General features: G+C 41.8%; 1 long non-coding RNA gene across 1 annotated transcript; it reads left to right on the top strand.

Moving 5' to 3' along the window:
- The first annotated feature begins 516 nt into the window (after nucleotides 1-516).
- On the top strand, nucleotides 517-6,098 carry LOC119322506. Its single transcript, XR_005155684.1, has 4 exons — nucleotides 517-735; nucleotides 833-1,041; nucleotides 1,276-5,165; nucleotides 5,252-6,098. It is a non-coding gene; the product is annotated as an uncharacterized LOC119322506 (long non-coding RNA).
- The last annotated feature ends 5,526 nt before the right edge of the window (nucleotides 6,099-11,624 follow it).

The raw sequence follows: 11,624 nt of genomic DNA, 5'->3' as shown, positions 1-11,624 counted from the left end.
ACACGTTTATTGTTGTTTGTTTCCTAGGTCCTAAACCTAAATTTGTGCTATTTGACATTCTAGAAAAGCCGAACAATTTTAAGCTGCACCAAATAACCTTAATTTATTTTCTTGCTTGATTTTGCATCCGACCGAGTTAAGGGGAAGGGATAGCATGGTGATGAGGAGGACAATGGACAATGCTCAAGATAAGTCGCAAAGCTAAGCATTGTTTAGTAATTTTTTTTTTGAATTGTTAGCTGCACTGCTTACAAGAATTGTTGTTACTCTCGAGAGCGGCGTAACTGAGAGCGGGATAACCTGGACACGTTATCCTGGTCGTAGGTCCAGTTCTAGGGATCTGGGCTAGTGGGTCCATCTGAGCATATACGAAATGAAATACGGCTAGGAACAGGGACATACGGTCGCTCGTGGGGCGAGTTTTCTAAACCAGGTAACGGCGACGAGCTGAGCCGTGGCTCGCATCCGTCACGGAAGCTGTGTGGTGGATCAGAAACGTGTGCACGCAATCAGCTCCAGAAATAGCGCTGTCAAAGGTCAGTAATTGCTGTCCGGTCAATGAAATGTGGGACACACGAAATATCTCGGCCCCTTCTACCTCTCAGTTCAACCTTTCCCACCCCCTCCTATCTAGCTCGTCGGCGGAGAGCGAAAAAATGGCGGCGGAGAGCTGCATGGGGAAGGTGCTGACCTGCGAGGCAACGGACTCGAATTCCTACTGGATCCAGTTGACAGGTAATTGCTCCGTCGTATTTTTGTGTTCGATTCGCCCTGCAGATGCGCGAGCGAACTATGGTGATGACTGGCCTTTGATTTGTTGAACATGCGGTAGGTGACTGCGGGTGTTGAGCAGCCAGATCCATTAATTGGTGTTGAGGGCCGTCAGACGCGGTTGTGGCTGGTCCCGACTCCTCGTGCGCAGTTGTGGTTGGATACCTCGGTGGCTCTGCTGAGTAGAGAGATTCCGGCGGCAAGAGGAAGGAGTCGCCAACCCAGTCCGAGGGGCAAGTTGAACCCAGATACCCGGAGGTCGACCAGAAGGTAAAAATGAAATCAGTGTTCTTTCTGGCTGGATTTTCCCCCCTTTTTGCAAGGAATCACAAAATATTGTGTGTATGTCAATAGATGTCTGAGGGTATGATTACTAGTGTCAGCTAGCCGATCTCCGGATTTTGGTGGTTATCATGTACATTTAGCATACATCGTCTGATACAGCCCGTCCCCCCGTTATATGAAAACGAGTGCAGCATCTGAAACATGTGAATGTAATTTCAGGTTGAGAGGTCGACGTGTACCTCAAGATAGGGCACCCTGCCCTGTTTGAGTCACTCCATTAGAAGAAACAATCAGGAGGTACGCTGATAAACCATCGGACAATGTAGTGAAGCCACAGATTGGGCTGAATTTTGACTCCCTGAGGATCACTTCACTAATTTGTACATTCAACTAAGTAAGAGTTTGTATAAAAATAAGACCAGCCCTGAACAGGCATTCACCTCCCTGCAGTAGCGTTTATTTGGGTAAAAGAAGGATGTGGTGCATCAGATCCACGGAATTTTGGTCGCGGCTTTGCGTATTGGTTGCTCGCGGCGTCCTCGGTGCGGGCTTCGGAGTTTTGGTCGTCTAGTTGTAGATTGGTTTGCTTCTCTGGTCGGAGAGTTTAGCCGTGTTCTTCTTTGTTTGGGTCGTGCATCTTTCATCTCTCCGTTTCGGGCACCATGTTCACGCCCCTTGCGTCCGTGTCATGTGTTGTACCACCTCATGTAATCATTCTCACTTCTTCTATCAATGCAATGATACGCAAGCTTTGCGTATTCGAGAAAAACAAAGATCCACGAAATTTTGCTTTCACTACAAAGGGTCAACGATTCTAAAAAAAGACCAATATGATAGCTTGCACAATCAGATTCTAAGAATATGGGTCTCATGAGCACTGAGGGTTAACATGTTAAAAGCTCCACGGAAGAAAACATCTCCCTAAGAAACAAGTGAACTATATATTTCAAAGAGAACCATACATGCACATTTAACCGTTGCAAGGAAATATAAAAAGATTACTAAATAACCAAATTTGGTTAGTCAAGTAAGTTATAAATCATTAAGAAATATTAGGCAAACAAAAGTTTTGACATTTATCCCCATAGGAGTTTGTCCACTTCTTTGCTCGAACAACATTAGCCCATTAACAAATTAATTTCTATGTCCATAGTAGCGTTATTTGCACCGAGCAGCGCCATTATGGTTCAGTGCATTACGTTCTCTGCTAACGGAATAAATATGCAGCTTGCAAACAATAGAACGGATCCATGTCTAGTAGCCTAGTAAATCATGTAATGGTTTGAAGATAATACTGAAATCCACAGAACCAAAGAATTAAACTGCTTTGTTATTATTGGTTCTATGTTCTAAGAGAAGAACATTTGTTTAGGCTTTTTTTTTCAGGCAGCATTTAATTAGGCTTTAGGAGCATATCATCTACTATGTGTCACGAATATGCAAACACTATGAACAATTAAGCAAAAGTTACAGCAGATGTATCACATTTCTTATGCTGGTAGTTCATGACCTTGGGATGCAGCCAAAAAACATATTTATGAACACTGTCGATCATCGTCATGGCTCATGAACAAACCACAAAACTTGGCAAACACTTGATAGAGATGATATGCCTCTGGTAAGCCTGCTCTTCATTAGAATTAGAATATCGATCCTTCATATCATATCAGTATTTTTGCTTCACTTGACAATTTTTTATTCAGTATAACAAGAGAGTGTTCACTCTAACTTCATGAGTTCAATAAGCACATTTTTTTTGCTTCTCAACATAAGAATTATCATACATATACAGTAGGTATGAGAGGAAAACTGCTTCCAGTTCAGATCCATGTGGTGTTGTTACACATATACAGAAGGTATGGCAGGAAAACTGCTTCCAGTTTAGAGCAATGTGGCACTGCCATACATACACAGTAGTTATGAGAGGAAATGCTTCAGGTTCAGAGCTAGGTGCAGTCAATTACAAAAATCATAGACATGAGAACGTAGATTGCACTTGATATCCAATTTCCCGTTAGGGTAGGCCTCAAAAATCTACCACTATGTACAGGAAAGGTTAAAAAACATTATATTACAGAGTTTTTCTTGTTCAGCACAATATTATGTAAAAAAGGCCTAACAACATAATCCACTGTTGGTCTTTTGTCCGCATCAACAAAATCTTGCAATTCCTACCATGGTTATTTATATGTTTTGCCCAGAGATAAAAGCTGGAAACAGTAACCTCTAATAGATTATCAGCCAGTAATAAATAACGGACTCCACATAAATTTGGAAACAAAATAAACAAAGAAGGTACCATGTCGAACACATTGATGTGTGAAGTAAGAAAATTAAGACATTGCTGAAAAGCTTATAGTTCACTTCATGTTTTTTTTTGCCTAAATGTCGACAAATTAACTTTGCATTTCTTGCAGGTTGTATACCTGAAAATGGAAAAGACTAAAGAGGCAAAAACATACATGTAAATTTACATTCTGGTTTCTCTTGGACCTGCTACATGCTAAGCTTCTATAGTCCCATATGAACTAAATAAGGGGACAACACCAGCAGTAGCAGAGTAAAGAAGAAAGTATGACCTAGATAAAACATGAGTAATCTATGTTTAAGAATCATTCTTAAGGCCATATAAAAGGATGGCATATATATGCAAGGTAAATCCGCTAAATCAATTCCTAAAGAATTGAATGAGCAGATCAAATGCAACAATTCAGAGCATATTTGTAGAGGAAGTAATGGAAAGACATTGTATTGCAGTTCTGTAACCATTTCCTCAATTCTATGGAGATGAAACCAGAGCGTAACCAATAATGAAACACATGAACATCATAGGCGAACTAACCTGATAATTCCGAAGGAGTATTCCATCGAACAACCTGTGAGCAACTAAAACCAATGGCACAGGACAATTCACTTGATCTGGAGTGTGGACTTCTTTGTGTAGGACATGCTTCGACCATGGTGAGGGAGAGGTCCAGGCGGCAAGTTTGTCTGCTGGGCGGTGGCGAACAAGATGGGGACATTGTCTTCTCCACCCGGTGCCATCAGGCTTTGCTGGAAAAGGGATGGTGCAGAATTCACCCATTAGTGGCACTATCGTGCCGGCGACCTCTTGCCACCCTCTTTGTCGGCGGTCTAACCTTCTCCCTTCTCTTCATCGCCTCCCATCACAAAATTTTCCATCGACGGCATACTTGATCCCTTCCCCTATCAGTGTGATTGCTGCTGCTATCCACAACGGTCATCGATGGAAGGCGGTGTATGTTGAATAAATAGCGGTGAGGATGAGAGCCATGGAAGTTGCAGTCAAGACTGAGCTGCCCGGGACTGTGCACAGGTGGTGCAGATGGCATGTTCTTAAGAAAGCAAAAGAGCACCTTGGTCCGCTGTACACCAGCAAGAGCCAGTTCAAGTCTGAATTCTGCAAAGTAGTGAATCACATGATAAGTGTGGACGAATTTGAGACTGCATGAGGCATGCTGATTGAGAAGTACAATTTGACCATTACAAAACGCAGCTTTACGATATATAACAGAAGTGGGTGAACCCATACTTCAAAGGTGTCTTTTGTGCCAAGATGACTAGCACACGGCGCAGCGAGAGTGCAGACAATATGTTAAAAGATGTACACGCCACCAGCCAGTCCAATGCATGTGTTCGTGCGGCAGTACATGAGGCTTCAATTTTACCAAGAACCAGATGAGAGCTAGCAAGAAAAGAGGACAAGGATTGTCGGCGACTTATAGTTATATGTACATGTTTCATATCATGTTACATATGTACCCAAAAGAAATACAACGTCAGCATCTCGGACGACATATATAGAGTGGTGCAGTAATGAGGACAAATGTTGTGATCGAAAGGCATGCAAGTAAGGTCTACACAAGAATGATGTTTGGACAATTCGGTGAGAACCTCTTCGAAGGTGGGCCTTACTAGGTGGAGGAAGTGGAGGGGAAGAAGTACATCGCAAGGCACAATGACGTCTGAAAAACATGAAAAGTGAAGCAAGGTGGAGTACGAGGTGACCATATCAGATGTTGGAGTGGTTCGAATGTGAGTGCGGGCAGTTTGCCCACATGGGGATGCTGTGTTGCCATGCTTTAAAGGTTATTTTGTGGTTGCGATATTATTCAATAATTTGCTCTCCGCAATTTGGTTTAACTAATTGCGCTTATGCTTCCCATGATTTCAGGTGATGGACTATGTTGGCATGAAAGAGATAGCAAAACGGCACATCCCTGAGAGGTGGACAAAAGATGTCAGGGACATCTTGCCGCAGCATCTTGCTGCTAATCGATCTTTCACCTGCCGGAGCTTGACTCTCTACCTGCAGGCCATGCAGCTCGTAAGGATTGGGGACTCATCAGTTGCAACCTACGAGCTCGGGCTAGGTCGGATGAAGGAAATAATCATGGAAGCATCGCTGCTGGCTTAATCCAGGGATGGACTACGATTTCAGGATAGACAAGCTGCCGAATCGAATCGCAATATCATTGGATCGGCATGTGTGATCATCAAAGTTGAGGGAGATATGGTTGACAATGCGAACAGCTTGACTGCTTCCAGCAACTGGGATGCCCTTACTGGACTGTCGGCTCCAAACAAGAAGCGTTGTGTTGAGCGACCATGCTCGAGCAGAGAGAACGTGCCGTACGAGGGGATGAGTAAGCGGACGAGGTTCTGCAGCATTTGCAAGCTGCCAGGGCATAAGAAGACCACCTGCCCAGACAAAGGTGATGTGTCAAAGCAGCCTCGCATGCCTGCAAGCTCCAAGAACTGTGGCATTGGAGGGCAGGGCACCGTGGCACCTCGTACATCAGGCCGCTAGGTGCCAATGCATTTAACCGCTTCTTGCGACCGTGTGTAACAGTATAAAAATAATCGAGGATTTTCTAGTGTCGGACTTATGGGTGAACTCCGCTGTTGTTCCTCCCGAGTGTAAACTAGTTGTATTTTAGATGATGATGTGTCGTTTAAACTTATAAATTTGATTTTCCCAAACAGTAGTACAGCCTGAATGGCGAGACGATTTTTTTCCACATAGTACAACTCAATGTGCTGGCGACACCGGTGACTCCTGGATAATAGGCTTGAGTCATCTTGTGCAAGCTATGTGTGCAAAGCATCAAGTTATTTTTGCTGGGCTTGATGGGTTGGGGCTGGTAGAATCAATGTGGCTATTACACGTGTTTGTGTTGGTTCGTCCACCAGAGCACACGTATGCGCCACATGCATTTAAATTTCAAATACGATCGTGGACGCATCCTATTAAGATGTGGGCGATGGGCTCTTGGCCAAGAGCGGAACAGGCAGGCTCAGGAAAACACCTGATCCATCCACGATTATCCCGTTCCGGTACGATGCAATGGTTAGGCATCAATTTAATGCATGGGTCCCGCCTCTGAATACTTTGGTCATACGATTGACACATACAGTGTGGAATACAGAATACGCATGCATCCCGAGGTGGGCCAACGGACTTGATTTCAGGATCAGCTATGCTCATGATCAGAAACGGATTTTCCGTTACTCTCAGCCATTGAAATATATGTCAACACCTACTGATGCATAATTCTTCTTTGCGCAGTTTTCAGATTCTCTACAGTGAGATGTTACACCTAATATTTTATCCTGATGTAAAAGCCATGCAAAAAATGAATTCATCGCTTACAAGTGTTTTGAAAGTCATCAAAGAAGAATTTTCAGGTTAGCAAGAGGCCAGCCACTTACCTTTACTTCCACTTACCAATATTGTGCTTGTAGACCATTGTACGTAATATTGAGGATCGTCCGATCAACTCCGGCCAGAGACGTCCCAACCTATAGCATTAATTCCGTCTAGCGACAACACCTCCAGCAGGTATCATCTTTTGCACGAAATCAAGCCATTTGCATGATTCACTATATGCTAGATTGATGAATGGATCAATGGATAAACAATACTTGATCAATAAATCTTTCTAAAATAGAAAAACTCCAATCTGTGCATCGCAGATTAATTAACATAACCACAAACTATTCCCATGCTTAGTACTACCTCCGTTCCTAAATATTTGTCTTTCTAGATATTTCAACAAATGACTACATACGGAGCAAAATGAGTGAATCTACAATCTAAAATGTGTCTATATACATTCGTATGTGGTAGTCCATTTGAAATCCTAAAAAGACAAATATTTAGGAACGGAGGGAGTACATACATACATGTAAGTTCTTTGCTTTTTTTTTGGCGAAATAGTTCTTTGCTATATTACTTACTTTATTAGATACTAAAGTTTCTATTTCATTTTATACCAGAATGATGAACTGGCCATTGACCATTGACCAATTGATCAATGATACTTTATATACGATAAAGTGCTCATCTAGAGAGACTGAACAAAGATAGCCTAACCAATCACTATATATGTGCATGCCGAAATAATAAAACTATAATCTGTCTGTTTCCTCGACATACTTATATTTCCCTTGAGCTAATACTTCCGTTTTCATGGTTTCCTTGGAAAACAAAACAACTAAATATGCATATTTATTTACATATTATATTAGTTACTTGAATTATTAACATGCCAATTTCCCTTTTTAGGGCCTCAAGCAGTATGTCACGTACACTATTGAATTCATTAGATATAAGCATTGGGACAAGAAAAATTAAGCTCAAGTTCAAGGCTCTGGGACAAAATCAACTTATCGACCAATGAGCTTATTAGCACTGATACGATTTTAACAGATAAGCATGTACAATTATTACGTAAATATATAGTGTGCTTTTTATTACTTTTCATCATTCAAAGTTAAAGAGGACTCTACCTACATATTTAAGACCTTTCAAGTTTTGGGAGCATGAAATTTTTTGACCATTGAAGGACAATCTAAAAATCAGTTTCCTTTTTGATATAACAGTGAAGAAAGTTGAGGAAAGAGTTTCAAATTTTATTTTGGGCTACTACTTGAAAGTTGTTGACGGAGATACCTTAGAGAGTAGGGTAAATATTGGTAAAAGAGTGTTCAGATATGTAAATCCATATTTCATGTAACGAGGTGGCTGAAAATGTGGATCTACGGTGAGCATACACTCCATTATGCATATTAGGCACACACCTAAACTCAAGGTAAGCGATGAGATGGCAACAGAACATTTATCATGTTTAATGAGGCAGCGCAAAGACATTTAGGCATCATATGTGCATCTACCTTGCTAGAACAACATGATGGATTCACGAACACAATCCCAACTGTTATTCAAGACCTTAACTACTGACGTTAACTTCAGGTATTTGCAAGAGTACATGTAGAATTTTAACGTGAGCTACATTTTAAGCCCGCCGGTAAGATTCAGATGGAAGGGGAGCCTTGGCGCAAGCGTAAAGCTGCTGCCTTGTGACCATGAGGTCACGGGTTCATGTCCTGGAAACAGCCTCTTACAGAAATGTCAGGGAAGGCTACGTACTATAGACCTAAAGTGGTTGGACCCTTCCCCGGACCCTGCGCAAGTGGGAGCTGCATGCATCGGGCTGCCCCTTCGGTAAGATTCAGATGAAATACGTAAATAGAAGAATTGAAGAGGTTTGACATGTACTTTTATTATTTTCACAAATAGTTCACCGAAAGTGGGGTCAATGCTGCAGGAGGATGGGGATATTGATGAAGATGTGAACCATCGGATCAAACCCGGATGGATGAAGTGGCGCCAAGCTTCTGGCATTCTCTGTGACAAGAGAGTGCCACAAAAGCTAAAAGGCAAGTTCTACGGGACGGCGGTTCGACCCGCAATGTTGTATGGCGCTGAGTGTTGGCCGACTAAAAGGCGACATGTTCAACAGTTAGGTGTGGCGGAGATGCATATGTTGAGATGGATGTGTGGCCACACGAGGAAGGATCGAGTCCGGAATGATGATATACGAGATAGAGTTGGGGTAGCACCAATTGAAGAGAAGCTTGTCCAACATCGTCTCAGATGGTTTGGGCATATCCAGCGCAGGCCTCCGGAAGCTCCAGTGCATAGCGGATGGCTAAAGCGTGCGGAGAATGTCAAGATAGGGCGGGGTAGACCGAATTTGACATGGGAGGAGTCCGTTAAAAGAGACCTGAAGGATTGGAGTATCACCGAAGAGCTAGCTATGGACATGGGTGCATGGAAGCTTGCTATCCATGTTCCAGAGCCATGAGTTGGTTGCGAGATCTTATGGGTTTCACCTCTAGCCTACCCTAACTTGCTTGGGACTAAAGGCTTTGTTGTTGTTGTTGTAGTTCACCAAAAGTAAAATGCGAGTATGTTCTTTACAAAGCATACTGGAAATCCAAGGAGCACAACATTCTTCAAATTTTTACAGTACAAACTATGCTAAAAAAACTGACTTAACTATGCTAACATGATATGGTAGGACGAATAGGGTCTATTACCATGCCGAAGTATTGCAAACATGCATCGCCATTTTGTGGAAGTAGTTCATTACTACCGAATATCGACATATATATTATGTGATATTTATTACACAAGCTTATTATTTAGTGCAAACTAATAGTGAGAGCATCGGGAGATTGCTATATTTCATATGTATAATGTGATTAGACATGTTTTCATATTAAGTTACTTATCTTATTTTTTCTTTGCAGAATATTAAAACTATAACTAATCACAAATGTACTAATTCTTTCTTATGTTTGTTGAATATTAAGGCTTACCACTGCCAATGTCGGTCAAAAGCATGGAAAGAAGTGGAGGGGACTTTAAAAAATTAAAAATGTGCCATAAGATGTAAGTAGTGATCTAAAACCTCTTGTAAAAGTTTACAGAGGGAGTATTTCTCAATAAAAGAAAACTCTCATCATTTAGTACCTTCACCATAGGTCAACTGAATGTACTAATTTGCATTCGTACGTCTTCTCAGACATATACTTACATTTTTGCATACCTCATTCAACACTTAAAAGCACTTAAACAAAAGAATCATATGTTTTTCCAAAACTTGAAAGAAAAATGATGAAGCATTTACCACTAACAGGCATTTTCTTAATAACATTATATTGGTTGAATCGAAAAACATATCAAAATGTAAAGAAAAAGGGGAAAATATCAGACAAGAAAAGGAAATTGGGGACCTACAGGTCGGACTTTGAACTTTTGAGAATGTTGACGCTGTGGACGATGACGACGACGTGTCGGCCTACCTCGAGTGGGAATACCGTGTCTGGCTTGCGCACTTGGGGAAGACAGCATCGCCAGCATCCTAATACTCAAGCTGGATCCAAGCGGGCTGCGGGAGACAACGTCCATGTCCAAATCAACTACACGGACGCCTAGAACACTGGCGCCGTGCAGATCACGCCTCCTCCTTGCTACACTTGATCCTTGGGCCCTACTACTCTTCAATCGCCATTCAACATCCTAGGAGACCGAGGACGCATACGAGAAGCCATACCAGCCGCCGTCGATGGACACGCTGTTGAATCACCGGCTGCGGGGTCGCTGCAGGTGAGCACGAACAACCTCAAGGCAGCGAATCAAGAGAGCAACTTGATGGGAGCTAACTGGCAGCACCAATTTTGGAGTGAGCAGAGAGATTAAGAAAAATAGAAAGGGGATCTGGCGAGAGGAACATGTCACCTGGGAAAGAAGAACTACCGAATGTGGAAAGTGAAGAAATGGAATGTGGAAAGAACTACAAAAATATTACTATGGATGAAAATTAAATAGAACAAACAAAAATATGTAATATAATATGGCATCATTGTATGTTTCAATGGGAGACCTGGAAAGGTTATCTATGGTATAGAAACAAAAATAGTAAATCAAGAAGCACTGTTGCTGTGTCGCAATCCATTAGTATATAAGGAGCACCACCTAGGAGACCTGGAAAGCATGGATGCTCTGAAGCAAATTTTGTTACTATCACAACATATACTATGATACTTATTGGAAGCATAGAAATTTTAAAACGCAAAATAGCATGCTTGCAACAAAGATCTGGGTGCAAAATTCTGTGATAAACAAACAAATTTCAGCAAGCCTAAGTGGGAGTTCTGTGAGTTTACACCAAACAAAAGAGTGCAAAGAGACGAAATCAACATGGTTATCAATTTAAATAAGAATACACTGAAACATGAACATATTTAGACTACAATACTACAGTATCAAATGATATCTTTCTAGATATGTGCTTCAAGATTGCAAAATAAACCAAAGCATAGAACAAAATTGAGGATGCACCATGGCTTGGTGGTGTCATACACACCTACTGCCGGTGAGGTGACGAAGCGAGCCATTGGTGCAGGGATAGGATGCACACGCGCTTGATGCAATCTAATTTAAATTCAGATGTTATATATACACATGAAATAAAAGTGACAAGTACAGTTATAGTGCTGCAATCAATCAATACATAAGAAGCACATATATGGACCTAGGAAGTACGGAGGCTCTGACGCAAAGTAATTTGCGGCCAACATGCATCGGTATGCTTGTTCCTTGCTTCATGTCACCAACATACACAATTCACCATGTCTTCATTTTTGCCCAATGGAAGCAAACTTTTTACTCCACGGCACTGGCGGAGCTATGTGTA

This window comes from Triticum dicoccoides, chromosome 6B (assembly GCF_002162155.2).
Source record: "Triticum dicoccoides isolate Atlit2015 ecotype Zavitan chromosome 6B, WEW_v2.0, whole genome shotgun sequence".
Taxonomy (NCBI): Eukaryota; Viridiplantae; Streptophyta; class Magnoliopsida; order Poales; family Poaceae; genus Triticum; species Triticum dicoccoides.
Note: the sequence above shows the minus strand (reverse complement) of the source record. Positions and strands in the feature narration are given on the sequence as shown.